General features: G+C 35.7%; 1 protein-coding gene across 14 annotated transcripts in view; it reads left to right on the forward strand.

The window, feature by feature from the left end:
• Window positions 1-21,438, forward strand: part of FBXW11 (F-box and WD repeat domain containing 11) — a 120,481-nt gene that overhangs the window by 44,913 nt on the left and 54,130 nt on the right. The gene's annotated exons all lie outside the window — the stretch shown is intronic.

A 21,438-nucleotide genomic window follows, 5' to 3' on the forward strand; every position in this document is an offset into this window, starting at 1 on the left:
TCTCTCTCTCTCTCTTTCTCTCTCTCTCTCTCTCTCTCTCTCTCTCCCCCCCTTCTCTGCCCCTCCCCTGCTCTCTCTCAAAATAAACTTAAAAAAAGTTAAAAAATTAAATCCCTGCATAATATTCCATTTAATATTATTGGTTTGAAAAGTCTATCCTATCTGCATCAAGACTGCCTCTAGTTTTTAAGACATTTGAAGTAATGTTGAATAGAACCTCATTGTAGCTAACTTTTTGTATATTTTTGTAATAATCTCCTAGGTAAGAGTGTATACTTGAAAATACTTTAGGTGGCTAAATTGTACTTTTGAGAGGCTGGGTCAAATTATACTCCTAAAAGGAGTGGATGAGAAGAGAGATTCCCTTTTCAGATGCCCTAGATGACATTGGATATTTTAATTTTGTATTTCTTCGCTATTTTGATGGATTAATATGTTAATATGTTGTAGTAATGTACATTTATTTGCTTGTTAGTGAGATGGAATATATGTAAATGCATATTAATTTATTGGACATCTCTGTTTCTTGTTTTGTGAGTTGTCTCTTCATACCTTTCCTCCATTTTTTCTATTGATGGTTTTATTTTTTAAAAATCTGATTTGTAGGAATTCTTTTTATGTGTTAGAGTAACTCATTTATTGCATATTTTCCCTAGTTTGACATTTGCCTGTCAGTTTTGTTCATAATGCTTTTTACTTTGAAGAAAATTTCGAAAGGAAGTTTTCCTTTTTATGTAGTCATACTTATTCCTGTCCGTTACTGTTCCTCCAGTGATTTATGGCTTTCTGTTCTACATTTAAATCTTTGAGTTGCTGTGTAATTTATTTTGGTATATGCTGTAAATTAGGGATCCACATTCTTTCTAAATGGCCAGTCTGTTTTCCATATGCAGTTTACTGATCTCGCTTTTTCCCATTGATTTGAAATCATATGCTCATGTTTCACTTCCTTGTATCCCATGATGCTCACTCACAGAAGTCTCTTTCAAGCTTTTGTTGTTTTTTCCTTCCCTAAGTATCATCATCGGTTATCAACCTCTGTGGTCCTTGTGCTATATCATGCCATCCTTTACATATTAATGCTAGTTTCAGTATTTTGTTAATGATGATAGGCTTTGAAAGTCCAATGCCAAACAGAAAGATTTCATTCTAACATTTTTCTAGAAGAGTGATTTTTCTCTATTCTTACTATGAATTGAAATTTTTGGTTGGTTGTTTCTCATCATTTCCATGTCATATTTTCGGAAAACAGTGAGGGTGACTTGATGATCTAAGACTTGGAAGCATCAGAAGAGCAGCAAGTAAATTCATATTTGGGAGAAAGTTGTCACATCACAATGCCTCACATGTAGTACTAGCACTAAAGAAATCACATTTCCTGTGGAGGAGAGCCTCTGCTATGGGAAAATTAAAGCTACATCTAAGAATTTAATTTGTGGTTTCTAAAACAGAGTGCATGATGATAAGGCTTAACAGTATAGTTTTGAGGATAGGGAAGTGAGCAGATGAGACTCAGACCACATTAGAAAATGTCTTTTTACTTGTTTCAATAAAAATGATATCTTAAAGCCTCATGCAACAGACATTTGTTACGTTGCTTGTAAAAATGCTGTTTTTATGTATTTCTATTGATTTATATTCAACTTCTGCAAAAATTTTAGAGAAGAGAAAACAAAATAAACCATTTACCATAATCCCACTTCATTTTTGTGTCCAACCTTTGTTTTTTCTTCTTGGCTCTCTCTTTCTTTCTGGAATTTTATACACACACACACACACACACACACACACACACACACGTACTTACTGTTTCTTTATGTATAGGCCCGTACTTTATATACTGAATTATAACCTGATTTTTATCAGTATGGCTCATATTAGTATATTTAGGTCTCTATTTAAAAAATTTTTTTAAATGTTTATTTTTGAGAGAACAAATGCAAGCGGGGGAGGGGCAGAGAGAGAGGGGGACAGAGGATCTGAAGCTGGCTCTGCATTGACAGCAGAGAGCCCGATATGGAGCTCAAACTCATGAATCGTGAGATCACCACCTGAGCCAAAGTCTGACAACTGACTGAGCCACCCAGGCACCCCTTAGGTCTCTATTTTTAATAACTGAGTTTCATTCAGTGGGCATACAATAATTTAATCAGTCTCTTGTTGACGGGCATTAACGTCACTAAATTTTAGTGTCTATTTGTGATTAATTCTTAAGTTATATTATTCATTGGAAAAATTCTGAGTCAAAGGATATGACCTTTCTTAGGGTTTTAAACTTTCGACCAAACTTCCACAAAAAAGATTATTCTAATTTACATTACAGTAGCCTCCCCCATTATCTTTGGGGGATACTTTCTAAGACTCCCAAGTGGATGTGTGAAACTGCAGATAGTATCAAACCCTGTGTATGTATGCTAGGTTTTTTCCTATACATATATACCTATGATAAAGTTTAATTTATAAATTAGGCACAATAAGAGATTAGTGACAAAAGCTCATAATAAAATAGAACAATTATAACAATATACTATAATAAAAGTTATGTGGATGTGGTCTCTCAGAATATCTTATTGTACTGTACTTACCCTTCTTATGATGATATCAGATGGTAGAATGCCTACCTGATGAGATGAAGTGAGGTGAATGATGTAAGCATTGTGACGTAGTGCTAGGCTACCATTGACCTTCTGATAGTATGTCAGAGGAGGATCATCTGCCTTCACACTGCAGTTGACTGCGGGTGACTCAAACCACAGAAAGCAAAACTGTGGATAAGGGGGCACTGTTGTCTTCTCAGCAGTGTTGGAATATAATAGAAATAACATGCCCAGTGTAGAAAACTGGAAAGCACAAAGACCAAATTAAAACTCACTCTTTGTTTTGTTTTTTTTGTTTGTTTTGTTTTTTTGTTTGTTTTAAAAATCACTCACTTGATTTTCTTCAAGCAACAAATATTTATGATGTTCCTGTTGTGTGCCAGGAATTCATGTAGGGGATGGGTATACAGGAGTGCATCAAATAGACAAAAAGCCACTTTGTCTTGGAACCTAAATTTTAGTGGGGAAAGCAAGAAAATGAGTAAAGCACATAATATGTTAGATAGTAATAAGTGCTATGGAGAAGAGGGGAGATTGGGCACTTCAAGATTTGGGGCTTTTATTCTGTATGAGATGGGAAGCCATTAGAGAATTTTGACCAGAGGAGTAATTTATCTCACTAACATGTTAACAGGATCTTTGGCTGCTGTGTAGATGATAGAATGAAAAGAGGAAGCAGGGAGACCAATTCTGACTTTGGCTAGTGTATTAGGCTTCTTCAGAGAAGCAGAACCAATAGTAGATAGATGGATAAGTAGGTAGATAGGTACGTAGGTGGGTAAATAGATATTTTAGACCTTTGGCTCATGTGATTGTGGGGACTGGCAACTGTGACATTTGTGGGGCAGGCCCAGCAGGCTGGAAACCCAGGCAAGATTTCTCTGTTGCAGTCTTGAGACAGAATCTTTGCGTTAAGGCCTTCAACTTATTGGATGAAGCCCATCTCATTATAGAAGGTAATATGCGTTGCTCAACTTATCTCAATTATAAATGTAAGTCACATTCACAAAATACCTTCACAGCATCATCTAGATTAGTGCTTGAGCAAACAACTGGCTACCATAGCATGGCCATTTTGACAAATAAAATCAATCATTACAACTGGTGACTGAGAAGAGCCTAAACTTTGGGAGTTAGGGACACAGAATGGAAACAGGCAGTTCATGACGAGTGAAGAAAGAAAAGGTGAGTGTGACATTGTAAAAATGATAACAACCTTGTCAAGCCAGTGTCGTTTATATCACCAATGTCTAACAAGCATTTAGTCAGAGGTGATTTGGGCTTTGGAGTCCCTGATATGATTGGAAGATAAAAACATATGTGTCTGTTTGTAGTAATGGTATGCTTGCAATACGAGTCTTCAGGAAAAATCATTCAGTATATATATATCCTGAATGAATATATATATAGCATTCATGTGGTGGAAGAACCATAATGTGTAGGGAACTCACAGTGAATGAATACTTATACCTGTTACATTACTAGACTCTTTCCCATACGTTATTTTTCTTAATCCCCTGAACAACTTTATAAACCAGGTACTAGTATGTCTCTTTTATACATGGGGAAATTGAGATTCAGAGAGAGGGAGACAGACAGACAGACATGGAGCTTACGGCTCGCTTAAGGGCACACACGTGCTAAGTGGCAAAGTGAAGGGTTTAAACCTAGTCTGTCTAGTTCAGTATACCTTACTGCCTCTTAAAAATAGAAGCTATTTTCATAGGGATGATTATTTGGTTTTTTATATTGTAAATAGAGTTTTCTAAATCTTGGGACAATTACGCAATAGGAATGCTATTTATGTTATTAAGCGAGTAGCTTACGTGATCAAATATCTCTTCTTTAGAGGCCTTCTCTGACCATCCAATCTAAAATAACTTCCCCCTTTTCACTCTGTTCCTTTACTCTGCTTTATTTTTAATTCATAGCACTTAGCACTGCCTGAAATTATATTCCATATTTGTTTTTTTCCTCGTATCTGTTGTCTTTCTCCCCCACCAGCATGTAAGTTCCACGAGAAAAAGAGTTGTGTCTTGTTCATTGCATGGTAAATATGCCCGTTTCTAGAATAGTTCCCAAATAGGCATAATAAACTGGAATGTGAAGGAATGGCTGTCTTTAAGTTTTGTTCGGATTATATGGTATAGTGGTATTTGCTGTCCTAGCTAGAACTGCTTTGAACTTTGTTCTCTGAATTCTTTGAATCCAAGTGTTCATGTGAGTTGAAAGAGTATCTTGAGTAAAAATTGATTTTGCTTTGAAGACTAGCTTGTATCTTTGCTTTGCTTTAAAAATACTCTTTTCTGATTATAAAAGTAATGCATGCATATTCTAGAATGTTGGGATAAGAATGGAAAGGAAATTGAGAAATAATCCTCAATTTAAGGGGTATAATTTTTACTATTTTGGCATATTTTTTTAGTATTTAATCTACGGGTGTGTTTTATGTAGTTGAGAATTTTTATATGTGTATATAATTTCATACGCTTATTTTACTTTATATGCCTTGTACATTTATTCAGGATGATTGTGTAAATGTTTTCCTATTAAAAATTTCTCATGGCATACTTTGAAATTTCCATGTAAATGTATTTCATGAACATCCCACGATTTGTAATTTTTCTGGGTGCTTAGAATCTTCATTTTTAACTATAAAAAACCTAAGCACCATCTTTGTACATAAATCTTTGCTTTCATTTTGAAATCCTTAGGATATATTTTCAGGAGATATACTAGGTATGTTTTGTTAAATTGTTTTCCAAAGAATTTGTATCTTGTTGTACCCAGACTAGGATTAAACATTTTTATTTCGAAAAAGTTTAACAAGCCTGTTCAGTAGTATACTCTAAATTCACAAGCCTCCTTGCAAATGGCACCTCTCCTCTCTGAGCAATTTGAGTATATGCTGAGTCAGCTAAGGCATGGCCTACTAAAAGAAGATATAATACTACTGGATATGCTTGGCCAAGGAAAAGAACTCCAGAGACATTTTCAGACACATAGCAACTGTGCCAGCCTGTTCCTTCCAATTACTGAATTGCCTGGGTGCTATGATGGAGTTCAAAATTGAGATCATTCAGTTAGAATGAGGTTATTCAGAAAATACTTAAGAAATCTTAGAATCATTCGTAAATCCTGTCCATATTTACTGACTACCTACTATGTGCCATGCATCAGATACCACGCGATGGCATGGTAATACAAAGAACCAACTACCAATTTTTGTAGATAGATTGCACAAAAATACTCCTTACCCTAATAGAAGGAAGGTTCTTTCTACCCTGTCCTCCTTTAGAAAACTAGGAATCAGTTACTGGAGTCCTTGTAAGATCTCTTATAGGATGCTTCCTAGTTGTTTAATTTGGAGTAAAAGGCAAATGTTAAATCATCCACCTTTAAGACAACAGGAAATGAAAAATTAAGGATTACAGTACTGGTAGCAGAAGACACTATTACCTAATTAATTTCAAAGAAAAAGATTTTGCCAAAGGAAACATTGCCCCAGGGGATCTGGTAGAGTTCACAGGGAAGGGATAGATGGATGAACCCCTCATTGCTGATTTAGTAGTGAATGGCTTGGGGAAGACCTGAACCTATAGTGTCCTCAGTACTAGTTTGAGATGTTTACTAAGATCATTTGGCAGTAGTGGTGAAAAAGAGCACAAAAGATTTCAGCACATTTTTTTCCTATGGATATGATCTGACAATTTGAAGTGTTACTAATTAATGCAAACCAACTGTTGAAAGATTGCGTTTTATTTATTTTGAGACAGTCTCAAGCTTAATTGTAAGTACAATGCAAAGAACTTTTTGTTTTCCAAACTATTTGAAAGTAAAGCTGAATGAGTGTTTTGTCATGCTCTAATGTTTAAGTGTATATTTCTTACGAAGGAGGTGGTCCTACATAATTTTAATATGAGAATCAAATTAGTAAAACAACCTTGATACACGACTGCCATTGAGTCTTCAGTCTCTAAGTTTCATCAAAGGTTCAGTAACTTTTTTTGTTTTGTTTTTTTTAATTTTATAGCACAGATATCCAGTTCAGAATGACGTGAAGTTGTCATACTTAATTTCTTTCAATTTTGAACAGTTTCTCAGTCTTTGCTGGACTTTTCTTGACCTTGACACTTTTGAGGATTACAGATAATTTATTTTGTAGTAGGTCTGTCAATTTGGGTTTGTCTGTTTCCTTATGAATAGATTTAGGTTACATATCTTTGAAAGGAATAACACAAAAGTGGTGCTGTGTTCTTCTCACTGCATCTGATTATCAGGTGGTGTAGGATTTTGGTTTGCCTCACTACTAATGGTGATCACCTTGATTACCCAAGTAAGGTAGTGTCTAGCAACTTTCTTCGCTGTAAAGTTATCCTTTTTCCCTTTGTAATTAAATATTTTGTGGAGAGGTATTTTGAAACTGTATAAATATCCTCTTCTCATTAGAATGTCAGTTTATTCATTTACTGTATTAGTATAGATTTGTGGTTCCTATTTATTCAGTAGTTATAATGTTGGTATAAACACAAGAAGGTATTTATTTTGATGGTCAGTGTTCGAAGTTTGGCTAGTGGATGGATGCCCTTTCACCTTGCCTCCTGTATCCTTTTGATCCGTCCTCATAATTCTTTAAACACTTCTTACCTTCTGCTGCAACAAAAATGTTCCAGGCTCATTTTATATTTTCCCATACTCAGCGCTGGGTTGAGTCAATTCTCCAAGGAGTGTTGGTGACTTTTAGTGAAGAATGGCAGTTAAATCTTGGTGGTAGGTGTGTTTAGTGCTACTGGGATTGCTTCTAGTCATTGCTTCTAGGCCTTTTCGGCCAATCACGTTAGGTAACACATGTATAATTTTGTCTTTCAATGTAAAAAAAAAAAAAAAAATTCCCTCCTTTTCTGTGTATTAAATCCATGAGTTCACAATATCTCCAAATCTAGTCTAATCTCATAATTTCATTCTAGCCTTTTGTAAGGTCATGCTTTTTGTTTTTATAACTCCCTTCTCTGACGGTGAGAAACTTGGCTTCTGTCTTCCACAATATATTTACTCAATTCTAGAATGTATATTAAGTCATTTTAGGATTGCTCAATTACATCACTGAAAATAAATGTACTCATCAATTCTGAATATTTCTTTGTAATTAAAAAATAAGTCTTTTGCTTGTGGCTGTATAGTCAGTCTTAACTACTGAGTTCAAGAGTCACTTGATATAGTTTTCCCCCCACCATTAAGTGTGATTATATTATTCATCTGAAATATATTTAGTTTTATTTCTTTCTGCTGATACTCCATCTCTCCCAGTCCTTGATGATTGTATTTTTATTTGAGTATATAAAGCATTTAACTTACCTAGTTCTAAGAATCAAAACAACACAAGAAGGTATAGTCATCGTTTTTGTCCTGTTCTCATTTTTCCATTGTTTCCACTGGGTAACCAATTTCATTGGTTTCTTCTGGTTTATTCTTTCTGGGTTTCTTAGCACACTAATGAACAGGTACACATACGTTTATTATTTCTGCTTATTTCTTCCACAAAAGGTGGTACATAGATACCTTTTTTCACTTTGCTCTTTTCACTCAAAAATGTATCTTGAAAGTTACTCTTTTTGGTCTGTTCAGGCCTTCTTTATTCTTGCTAAAGGTTGCATAATATTCCCTTTGTGTTGATGTGCCATAGTTTATTCAGCCAGTATCTTATATATGAGCATGTAGGTTGTTTCCAGTTTTTTTTTTCAAACTATAAACAATGCTCCAATGAATAACCTTGTGTTATTTTCATAACGTTATTTAATTACAGTGTATCTTCAGGGAAAATTCTTAAAAGTGGGATTGCTGAAACAAAATGTAAACCATAGGTGTAATTTTGTTACATATTGCCAAATTCTCCCAAGGGTTGTACACATTTGCTTTCCCACCAGACATAGGAGAGTGCCTCTTTCCTTACTGTTTCACTGACAGAATGTGTGGTCATACTTCTAAATATTTGCCAGTGTTAGGTGAGCAGTGTGTAACTTTGATTTGCATGTCTTATAATTATGAGCAAGTCTGAACATCTTTTTTTTTTAAGGGTCATTTTTGTATCTTTTAAAAAGTGCTCGTGTCTTATCCCCATTTCCTATTAGGAGTTTGGTAACTTTTTACCCCTCAGTCCAAAAGAAATTTTTAGGCATGTAAGTCCTTTCATCTGTGACATATGTGCAAATATTTTTTTCCCAGTCTTTTCATTTTCTTGTTGATTTTATAGTGTTTTAAAAAAATATTGCTATGCAGGGGGCACCTGAGTGGCTGAGTTCGTTAAGCATCTGACTCTTGATTTTGGCTCAGGTCATGATCTCACCGTTGGTGAGCTTGAGCCCCATGTCGGGCTCTGCTCTGACATTGTGGAGCCTGCTTGGGATTCTCTTTCCCTCTCTCTCTGTCCCACCCCCAAATAAGTAAACTTTAAGGAAGGAAGGAAGGAAGGAAGGAAGGAAGGAAGGAAGGAAGGAAGGAAAGGAAGAAAAGAAAAGAAGAAAAAAAAACTGCTATGCAAAAGTTAAAAATTTTTATTGGTGAGATTTTCCTATTTTTTCTTTTATTGCATTTGGATTTTGACTCCTAGCTAATTAAATAACCTTACCCTGCACCCACATTTTAAAGAAATTCACAAATGTCTTTTCCAGTAATTAGGGTCTCACTCTTTAAGTTTAAATTTCTGATCTATTTGGAATCTATTCATGTATGATTTGTTAAGTATGGATCTAATTTTATCTTTTTCCAAATGGTTAACAAGTTATCCCAACACTTCTTGTTAAAAAGATCTGGGAATATAAGGTTTGGAAAACACAAACTCGAAAAGATTATCTGCACTCTCGTGTTCATAGTAGCATTATTTACAGTAGCCAAGACATGGAACCGACCTAATTGTTCATTCATGGATGAATGTATAAAGAAATTGTGTTATATATATTCAATGGAATATTACTCAGTTATAAAAAGTGAGGAAATCCTATCATTTGTGACATATCTTGAATAGACCTTAAGTCAGACAGAGAAAGATAAATACTGTATTATTTCCCTTCTATGAGAATCTTAAAAAGCAAACAAACAGAAGCCCCCAAACTCAACAGAGAAAGAGATCAGACTTGTGGTTACCAAGGCGGGATATGGGTGGTGGGAGAATTGGAGGAAGGTGGTCAAAAGGTACCAACCAACATCAGTAGGGATGTAATGTGCAACATGATAACCGTAGTGAACGCTGCTGTACAATATATAGGAATATTGTTAAGAGAGTAAATTTTAAGAGTTCTCATCACAAGGAAAAAAATAATTTCCCCTGTATTCTTCTATTTTTTCTTTTTACTGTAAATATATGGATGTTAGTTGTTGTGGTAATAATTTTACAATATATGTAAATCAAACTATCCTCTCAGAAATGCCAAAAAAACCCCAAAAAACAAAAAAACCCTTTATCATTGGGGTTTAACATTTCCCCAGTGATTGGTAATACGTAACATGCTATCTTTAGCATTGCATATAATAAGGTTATTTATGTTTAAAATATGTGTGGTTTAATCTGTGGGACTAAATTACAGGCAATATGTAATGTTTAACAAAACTTGTCTGTAAAGCCTGTTGGTGGGTCCAGGCTTTGTTCCAACTGTCTGTATAGAATAAATAAAGAATAAAAAAATAAGTTCCCCAGTGATTTGAGATGCCACTTTTATCGTATACTAAATGTCCATTATGTACTTGGGTCTATTTCTGGATATTCTATTCTGTTAGACCAGGATTTGGCACACTATTGCCTGCTGGCCAAACTCAGCCTTGTTTTTGTAAATAACAGTGTTTTGGAACACAGCCACAGTCACTCATTTACATATTGTATATGGCTGCTTTTATGCTACAACAGAAGAGTTGAGTAGTTGTGACAGAGACGGTGAGTCTTGCAAAGTTTAAAATATTTACCCTTGACCCTTTACAGAAAAAAAACTTGCTGACCCTCCACTGAAGTAATTATGTATTCCTTTGCCATAGAAGTTCCTTATTTTTAATTAGAATGGCTTATAGTAGTGTATTTTAATGTCTGTTAGGGCTGATTCCACTCCCCCCCACCCCACCCCACCCCACCCCGTCCCTTGTAGCTTTTCTTTTCCCATGTTTTTTTCCCTGAGTATTCTAACAACTTTGTTTTCATATGAACTTGAGTATCAACTTGCTTGTTTCCACAAGAACCTTTTTTGTAATTGTTGGCCATGTGTTAAACGTATAAATTAGGGTAAACTGCATTCTTTATAGTGTTGAGTTGTCTTATCTAAGAACAAATTATGAAGACAAGAATAGAGAAACTTACCAAAGAACTAGTCCACAAAAATGCATCAGACCAACATGGCTTCACGGGGGGAATTCTACTAAACCTTCAAAGGACATACAGACCAGAAGCTTCATAAGTTTTGTAGCATTGGTTTTGAAGGGAAATGCTTAAATTATTTTTATAGAAATCATTTTTAGTTTTATTGTCTTTTGATCAGTGACTATTATTTGATTTTTCTCCTTTTATGGAAGTTACTATTTTTTTGTGATCTAAATGTGATCAATTTTCATGAAATTTTCATGTGTGCTTGAACAGTAGGTTTAGTCTCTATTAAGAGTGTAAAGTTTAGGGCCACCTGGGTGGCTCAGTGGGTTAAGCATCTGACTTCAGCTCAGGTCATTATCTTGTGGTTCATGAGTTCACACCCTGCATTGGGCTCTGTGCTGACAGCTCAGAGCCTGGAGCCTGCTTCGGATTCTGTGTCTCCCTCTCTCTCTGCCCCTTCCCTGCTCATACTCTGTCTCTCTCTCTCTCTCAAAAATAAATAACACATTAAAAATAAATAAAGAGGTGAAATTAATTTTAAAAAAGAGTGTAAAGTTACTATCTCTGAGATCTGCCTGCTTTCTTGGTTACATTTACTCTTTTTTTTATTAAAGTTTTTTTTTAATGTTCACTTATTTTTGAAGGAGAGAGAGACAGAGCATGAGTGGGGGAAGAGCAGAGAGAGAGGGAGACACAGAATCTGAAGCAGGCTGCAGGCTCTGAGCTGTCAGCACAGACCCAGATGTGGGGCTTGAACTCACAAACTGTGAGATCATGACCTGAGCTGAAGTTGGACGCTCAACTGACTGAGCCACCTAGGCGCCCCTGCGCTTACTCTTTTTTAAAAAAGTTTATTTATTTTGAGAGAGAGAGCTAGTGGAGGAGGGGCAGAGAGATGGGGAGAGAGAGAATCCCAAGTAGGCCCACACTACTAGCGTGGAGCCCGATGTGGGGCTTGATCCCATCAAATGTGAGATCATGACCTGAGCCAAAACTGAGTCAGACACTCAACCGACTGAGCCTCCCCGGCCTCCCCATTTATTCTTTTGAATTTTGTTTTGTCTTCTTGATCTGTCTTGTACTGGGAATAGTATGTGTTTGTGTATTTTCAATCCATGTCTCTTTGCATATCTTCTACTTTCTTTTCATGATGTAGTTTTTTCTTTTTGAAACTTCTTTTTAAGATTAGGAAGGCTCTATTAATTACCCTTATAATTCTATAATTGTTCTGTTAATTACCCTTATAATTTTTTAAAGGCCTCTAATTCTTTGTTTTTTACTTAATGTTTTATTAAGAAGTTTATCAATCTTCAGTGAAATCCTTTAACTCCCACCTACTGCCTGTATAACAGAGTTTGTTCTTTACTCTTTTTGATCCCTTCTCCTTTCAATTTTTTAAAAAAGTTTTTATTTTGAGAGAGAGAGAGAGAGAGAGAGGGAAAGCAGGGAGGGGCAGAGAGATTAGGGGAGAGAGAATCCCAAACAGGCTCTGCACTGACAGTGAGTCTGGATTCCACAAACTCTGAGATCATGATCTGAGCCGAAATTAAGAGTCAGGACACTTAACCAACTGAGCCACCCAGGTGCCCCTCTCCTTCCAATTTTTTTTTTTTTTTAATGTTTATTAGTTTTTGAGAGATGGAGACAGAGATAGAGACAGGAGAGGGGCAGAGAGAGAGGGAGACAGAATCTGAAGCAGGCGCCAGGCTCTGAGCTGTCAGCGCAGAGCCCCACCCGGGGCTTGAACCTGCAGACCAGGAGATCATGACCTGAGCTGAAGTCAGCCGCTTAACTGACTGAGCCACCCAGGTGCCCCTCTTCTTCCAATTTTTAAGTTGCATTATTTTGACTTTGCCAGAATGAATGGCATATTCTTCTACCCTTCTCCCTTTCTTTTATTCATAGGTCCATAATTAGTTGTTTTAAATGTCTACCATTAATCTTTTTGCTAAAGTTTTCTGAGTCATCTCTTGGTTTCTGAAGAAGGGCTCATGGGTACAGAATTCTCTGACCTATTTACCTGTTTAAAACTCCTTTTCTATTGCCTTTGGATAGAACATCTTTGCTCCACACTTTCTTTTCTTTTCTTTTTCTTTTTCTTTTTTTTTAACGTTTATTTATTTTTGAGACAGAGAGAGACAGAGCATGAATGGGGGAGGGTCAGAGAAAGGGAGACACAGAATCCGAAACAGGCTCCAGGCTCTGAGCTGTCAGCACAGAGCCCGACGCGGGGCTCGAACTCATGGACCGTGAGATCATGACTTGAGCCGAAGTTGGCCGCTTAACCGACTGCGCCCCTCCACACTTTATTTTCTACAGTGTTTTGAAAATGCTTCTCCACTGATGCCTTGCTTGACACATTGTTTTTAAGACATTTGATGCTAGTCTAATGCTCTCTCTCTTGTAAGTTTTTTTTTTCCCCCCAATGAAAATTATTTTGGACTAGAGACTGTGAGAAGTTTTCTCTTTCTCTTTAAAATCTAATAATTTTCATTAGCTATCCACTAGAGTTTAATGCTGTGAACCAATTTTCTGTAGTACCTGGACACGTTTTTAACATGCAGTTTAGGTTTCTTTTTATTTCTGATACGTTTTCTTGAATTATAGTATTTTTAAAACGGCTTTATTGGGTATAATTCACATATCGTACAATATACCCATTTGAAGTATACAATTCATTGATATTTAGTATAGTTACAGAGTTGTGCAAGCATTAACCACAATCAATTTAGAACATTTTCATCACCCCAAAAGGAAACCCTTTTAGCTGTCACTCTCTATTCTTCTTCACTCACTGAACCCTAGAACTTTATCTTGAAAAACTTGGATCATAGTTTTAAATGTTATTTTGGTTTCATTTTGTGTGTGTATATGTGTGTATAAACTCCAGTTATACTTGAGCTGGATTTTTTTTTGTCTTCCATTATTTCAACTAATTTTTGTCCCATTTTGCTTTTTTCTTTTTCTCATTTCCATTCTCTTAGGTTATTTTCCTGCTTTTCTTCAATGATTCTTACTATGTTTTTCATTTGAATTTATCACTTTGTGGCATTATAATTTACTTTTATTTGTTATAGGCTTGTTTTTCTTTTCTAAGTCATGTTTCACTTCTTTCTGCTTTTGGTGCATTTCTATTCTTGTTTTGAACTTCTGACTTAACACATGTAAAAAATAACATCAAAAACTTTTTTGAGCATATGTAACTCAGTTTGGAGTAACTCTTTTCAATCAGATTCCGTAAGAGCAGTTAAGGCATGCATGGTATATTATAAATTCACTTTTCTCATACATAACTAGAATGATAGTTACCTATATAACTGTCCTTAGGAAAATTAAGAAGATAGTTACTGATATTAGGGCTTAATTATCTTGTTGAACCCCAGTTAAGAAAGGCTGATTTCTGGTATTTTAGTTTTCTTCTTCTGTCCCCCTTCTCTCTTTCCTTCTTTTATGTGTAGGTGTTTTTCTGTTTTTGTATTGATGAAGGTTGCTTATGTCACTACATTTTTTGGGACAGGACTGGCAGTTTGAAGTTAAATTCACAAAATTTTAGTGTAAGAACATCCTTTGCCAGTGTAACAAAGTATAGTTTCTTTATTGGATGATCTTTTTTTGCAGGAGCGGGGATTGATAGGGAGTAGGAGATACGGTGGGGGCAAGCTTTGTATCCTTTGAATGGTTTTTAAAAATTCTTTAATGTTGCAGGATCTTAAAATCCCTCCCCTGGCATTTCTTTTCCCTCTACTCATATAGTTTCTAAAAGATGCCTAGGCTTTTCTCTTCTTTTAAAAAAAATAGACTTTCTTAGTGCGGTTTTAGGTTCATAGCAAAATTGAGTGGAAAGTATAGAGGGTTCTCATACATTTCTGCCCTCACACATGTACAACCTCTCATGACAGTGATACTTTTACTACGATATGAATCTACATCATCACCCACAGTTCATAGTTCACATAGTTCACTCTTGGTGAACCCTGTTGATCACTTGATGGGTTTCAACAAATGTATAATGATACATATTCACCATTATAGTACCGTATGTAATTGTTTCACTGCCTTAAAGATCTTCCTTTGCCTGTTCATCCCTCCTTTCCTCTAACCCCTGCCAGCCACTAATCTTTTTACTGTCTCCATGGTTTTACCTTTTCCAGAATGTCATATAGTTGGAATCATACAGTATGTAACCTTTTCACAGTGGCTTCTTTCACTTAGTAATGTGCATTTAGTGTTCCTTTGTGTTTTTTTCATGGCTTGATAACTTATTTCTGTTTAGTGCTGAATAATATTCCATTCTTGGATGTACATAGTTTATCCATTCACCTACTGAAGGACCTCTTGATTGCTTCCAAGTTTTGGCAGTTATGAATAGAGTGGCTATAAAAATCTGTATGCAGGCTTTTGTATGGACATAAGTGTTTACATCCTTTGGGTAAATAACTGTGGGGTGCATTTGTGTGATCATATGGTAAAAGTATGTTTAGTTTTGAAACTGTCCAACTGTCTTCCAAAGTGGCCGTACCATTTTGCATTCCCACCAGCAGTGAATGAGGACTGTTGCTCTGCATCTTCAGCAGCATTTAGTGTTTTCATGTTTTAGATTTTGGACATTCCAATAGGTGTATGGTAGTATCTCCTCATTTTAATTTGCAGTTTCCTGTTGACATACGATGTTGAACATCTTTTCATTTGCTTACTGCCATTTGTATATCTTCTCTGGTGAGGTTTCTGTTCATGTCCTTTGCCCATTTTAAAAATTGGATTGTTTATTCTCTTTATTTTTTTTTTTTGAGTTCTTTATATATTTTGACTAACAGTTCTTTATCAGATGTGTCTTTTGCAAATATTTTCTCCCAGTCTGTGGCTTTTCTTTTCATTCTCTTGACAGTGTCTTTCACAGAGCAGAAGTTTTTACTTTTAATGAAGTCCAGCTTATCAGCTATTTCTTCCATGGATTATGCTTTTGGTGTTATATCTTAAAAGTCATCACCATACCCAAGATCACCTAGATTTTCTCTTACATTATTCCAGTCCTGTTCATTGAGAAGTCTGTCTTTGCTCCTCTGTATTGTCATTAGTCCTTTGTCAAATATCAGCCGACTATCTTGGTCTGTTTCTGGACTCTGTGTTTCATTGATTTATTTGTCAGTTCTTTTACCAATACCACACTGTCTTGATTGCTGCTGTCGCTTATAATAATCCTTGAAGTTGGAAAGTACCAGTCTTCTAGCTTATTCTTCTCCTTTAATATTTTGTTGGCTGTTCTAGATCTTTTACCTCTTCATGTAAACTTTTAAAATTTGTTGATATCCATAAAATAACTTGTTGAGATTTTGATTGGGATTGCATTGAATCTTTAGATCGAATAGAGAAGAGTTGACATCTCGACAGTGTTGAGTCTTCCTATCCATGAACATGGACTATCTATCCAATTATATAGTTCTTTGATACCTTTCACCAGAGTTTTATAGTCTTTCTCATATAGATCTTATACATATTTTGTTAAATTTAGACCTAAATATTTAATTTTTTGAGATCCTAAAATAGTAATGTATTCTTCTGAAATCAGGTGAGATTGGGTGCGTTCAGGATGGTATGGCTGTAGACAAAGGTAATGTATTCTTAATTTTAAATACCACTGTTGGTAGGGGCGCCTGGGTGGCTCAGTCGGTTAAGCGTCCGACTTCAGCTCAGGTCACGATCTCACGGTCCGCGAGTTCGAGCCCCGCGTCGGGCTCTGGGCTGATGGCTCAGAGCCTGGAGCCTGCTTCCGATTCTGTGTCTCCCTCTCTCTCTGCCCCTCCCCCCTTCATGCTGTGTCTCTCTCTGTCTCAAAAATAAATAAACGTTAAAAAAAAAAAAATACCACTGTTGATGTACCTGAATGCAAATGACTTTTATGTATTAACCTTGCATTCTCCAACCTTGTTACAATTGTGTGTTCATTTCAGGAGGTTTTTTTTTTTTTTCTTTTTTTGTTAGGTTTTATGTGTTTGGTTTTTTGTTTACATAGATGATCATGTCATCTGTGAGCAAAGACAGTTGCATTTCTTTTTTCCTCAATATGTATACCTTTTTTTTCTTTTTTGGTGTCTTATTGTATTAACTACCTCCTTGAAAAATAGTGTTGAGAGGGGACATCCTTGAATTGTTCTTGATCTTAACATTGAAAACTTCAAGTATTTTAAGTATGATGTTATGTTTACTTTTTTTGTAGATTTTTTTTTAAATCAAATTAAGGAGCTTCCTTCTATTCATCTTTCCTTTTGCACTCTTTTTTTAAAAAAGAGCCTCCCCTTGATGACTCCTTTTTTGCATCTCTGATACTTTTTTTTAAGTTGCTTATCTATAATCAACTCTGATACATTAGGACTCATTCTCATTTTTTTCATACTTAATGTGGTTTTATGTCCATCTTCGGTCTGTTGCTTGTTTCTCTCTTTTTGTCTTTTGTGCATTTTATCCTGGTCTACTCTTGCTCTCTAGGAAGGCTTATGGCAGGAGAATATAGGTGTCCCAGAATTTATTTACTTTTCTTCTTATGTTTTGTTCCTTCTGGTTATGCTGAGGGCTTGAGTTTTATGCAGCTTTATTCGTCCTTTTTATTCTTTGTATCCTGTGACTTTGCTACCATCACATATTAGTTTGACTTGTTTTGTAGGTTTCCTAGGATTTTCTGTGTAGACAGTCATGCCGTCTGGTTCCTTCCTGACATTTATTTTGCCTTTTTCTTGCCTTATTGTACTGGCTATGATTAGTGAAATTTGTATAGAATGGACATTCTACTTTTGTTCTTGAGGATGGGGGAAAGTTTTCCATTTGACCATTAAGTGTGTTAGCTATAGGTGTGTGTGTGTGTGTGTGTGTGTGTGTGTGTGTGTGTGTGTGCGCGCGCGCTCACATACACATATACATCTATATATTCTTTATCACATTGAGTAAGTTACCTGAGAGTTTTTATTTTTTTAAAAATGTTTGTTTATTGGGGTGCCTGGGTGGCTCAGTCGGTTAAGTGTCTGACTTTGGCTCAGGTCACGATCTTGCGGTTCATGAGTTTGAGCCCTGTGTCAGGCTCTGTGCTGACAGCCCTAGAGCTGCTTCGGATTCTGTGTCTCCCTCTCTCTCTCTGCCCCTCCCCTGTTCATGCTCTGTCTCTGTCTCTCAAAAATAAATAATTTTTAAAAAGCGTTAAAAAATGTTTATTTTTGAGAGAGTGCAAGTAGGGGAGGGGCAGAGAGAGGGGGACAGAGGATCCAAAGCACTCTTTGCATTGATAGCAGGGAGCCTGATGTGGGGCTCGAACTCATGAAACACGAGATCATAACCTGAGCTGAAGTCAGATGTTCAACTGACTGAGCCACCCCGGTGCCCCACACCTAAGGGTTTTTAATCATGAGAGGGTTTTGAATTTTGTTATATGCCCTAAATACATGTATTGAAATCATTGTATAACTTACTGCCTTACTGTGTATTACATTGATTTTTTGACTCTTCAGCCAGTCTTTAATTCTGGGAAAGCCCCAACTGATGATGATGTATTATCCTTTTTATGTAATTTTGTATTTGATTTGCCAATATTTTGTTGAGGGTTTTTACACCTTCCTGCCTGAAGGTAATTGGTCAGTTTTCTATTTTGATAATGTCTTTTCTCAGGTTTTAGCATTAGGATTATTCTAATACAGTGACTCATTCTCTCTGTTTTTAAAAAGAATGTGAAAGATTGCTGTTATTTCTTGTCTAAATGTTTGATAGTATTTACCAAGCAAATCATTTAGGCCTTGAATTTGCTTTGTGGGAAAGTTTTTGTTTTTGTGTAGCACTTAAAGTTTTTAAAAAGTTAACTTTTTTGAGGTATACTTTATACATAATAAAATTTTCCAATTTTAAGTGTGTAGTTTATGTAGGTTTGACAAATGAACACATATAACATTCACAGCAATCATATTTATCCTTTTTTTTTTTTTTTCCTTGTGATGTGTTTGAGAGACTTCGGTATCAAGGTAGTGTTGGCCTCAGAATGTGAATTGGGTATGTTCTTGCCTCATTTACTTTCTAGAAGTTTATGTAGAATTAATATTACTTCTTTTGTAAATACTAAATAAAATTCACCAGTGAAGACAATTCCTTTAACAGGTATGGGGCTGCTGAGGTTATCTATTTCTCTTGTTGGTATCCATGTGTCTTTTAAGGAATTTGTCTCTTCCATCTGAGTTGTAGAATATATTAGTGTAAAATTATAATATTTCCTTATTTTCCTTTAATGTCTATAGGATCTGTATTCACGGTCCCACTTTTTATCCTGAGATTGGAAATTTGTTTCTTATCTATTTTATTTTCCTTATCAGCTTGACTAGAGGTTTATCACTTCTATTAATTGTTTCAAAGATACAGCTTTTGGTTTCATTGATTTTTCATTATTGTTTTTCTGTTTCATATTATATTAATTTTGGATCTCATCCTTACTATTTCCTTCCTGCTGCTTATTTTAGGTTTCATTTGCTAATTTTCTAGTTTTTTAAAGGGGAAGCTTAGATTGTTGCTTTGAAGACCATGTCCTTTTCTAATGCATTTAATGTTGTAAGTTTCTCTCTAACCACCATTTTAGTTATATCCCACAGTATTTAATATGTTGAATTTTTACTTTCATTCAGTTCACAATATTTTCTAATTTTCTTTGTGATATCTTTTAGTGATATATTAATTTCCGAACCTTTTGGGATTTTCTGTTACATTAATTTTGGATTAATTCTTTGTCATTCTGGAGCATACTTTGTATAAATTCAGCCCTTTAAAATTTATTGAAACCTGTTTTATGGCCCAGAGTAACATTTATCTTGGTGAATGTTGTGTACTTGGAAAGAATGTGTTCTCTTGTTGGGTAGAGTGTTCTATAAATGTCAACTAGGTTAAGTTGGCTGATAGTGTTTTTCATGTCCTCCATATCTTTACTCTTTTCTGTCTGCTTGTTCTATGTATAACTAAGAGAGGAGTGTTGAAGTGTCCAAATATAAATTTGGAATTGTCTATTTCTCCTTGGAGTTGTGTCATTGTTTTTTCCTCCAGATGTATCTCAAATCTTTGTTAGAAAAGGGCATATATATTTTGGATTGTTATATTCTTTTGATAAGTTGATCCTTTCATCAATATGAAATACCTCACTTGATCCCTGATAACATTCCTTGTTCTGAGATCTGTTTTGCCTGTTATTAATATTAATTTACTTTGACTTTTGGATTTCCTTTGATAAGTAATTCATGGTGTATACCTTTTTCTGTCCTTTTAAGCAGTGTGTCTTTATGTTTAAAGTGGGTTTCTTTTAGAGGGCATACAGTTATCCAGTTTCACAATCTCTGCTTTTTAATTGGAGTGTTTTGACTACTTATATTTAATTAATTATTGGTATGTTTGGTTTTATTTAAAAAGTTTTTTTAATGCTTATTTATTTATTTTGAGAGAGAGAGAGTGCATGTGCGCAGGGAGAGGGGTGGGGAGGGGCAGAGAGAGAGCGGGAGAGAGAGGGAGAGAATCCCAAACAGGCTCTGTGCTGTCAGCACAGAGCCTGACGTGGGGCTCCATCTCACAAACCATAAGATCATGACTTAAATTTTGGACGCTTAACTGACTGAGCCATCCAGGTGTTCGTCAGGTTTCTTTTAAAATGGTTAATGTTAGAAGCAAAAAAGTAAAAATGTCTTTCTGGTTTATATTTTTGAGCAATGTTATCCTGTAGGTGCTTTGCACGTGTTATTTCTCTTCCTGCAATGTAGGCAGTGTTCTCCCTGCCCTAGAAAAGAGGAAACTGAATCCGAGAGAGAAGTCAAGTAACTAACAGGAAGTCAAGACAGTTCGTCATTGTCAGAGCCCAGAGTTTGCAGTGGGGGCATTGTGTCTGTAAAGGCCTGCTCTTTACTCTTCAGCTGACTGACTCCCTCTGTGGTGCCATGACTCAGTGTCCTTTGGCCATTCTTCTACTACTTTGAAAGCACCTTCTTTTTCTGGCTTCCTTCCTCTACTGGATATGAAACATTTTACAGGTTTTACTTTAGTAGTTCTCTTCCAAGTGTTAAGCACCAGGAAGCATTAAGGGCACATTCTGCTGCTCCCCGTTTGCTTTCTCAGACTCTGGCAGACTTTTATCTATCCATCCTTTTGTTGGACCTTTTTAAGCAGTCAAATAATTAATGAGGTGTTCTTCTTTTATGTAGGTAAATGAATACTTTAGGGGTAATGAAGATGACTGCCTTTCTGAAACTAGATTTTGTTTCTTACTGCTTTTTGTGAGGGCCAGAAATTGTGTTGCATCCCCCCCCCCATTTTGAATCCTTGCTCTTTGTAGACAGTTTGGAAACTATGGGAAAGGAGTAAGCAGAAACAAAATTACCACTTTTGTCATTACAATTCATAGGAAGATTGTAATAATTATAGCCAAGACTCATATCAACAGATACTTATTATACTTCTGTACTTAAGTAGTGTGCCAGGAATTATCGGAAGTGGAAG

Source organism: Panthera uncia, assembly GCF_023721935.1.
Source record: "Panthera uncia isolate 11264 chromosome A1 unlocalized genomic scaffold, Puncia_PCG_1.0 HiC_scaffold_17, whole genome shotgun sequence".
NCBI classification, from domain to species: Eukaryota; Metazoa; Chordata; class Mammalia; order Carnivora; family Felidae; genus Panthera; species Panthera uncia.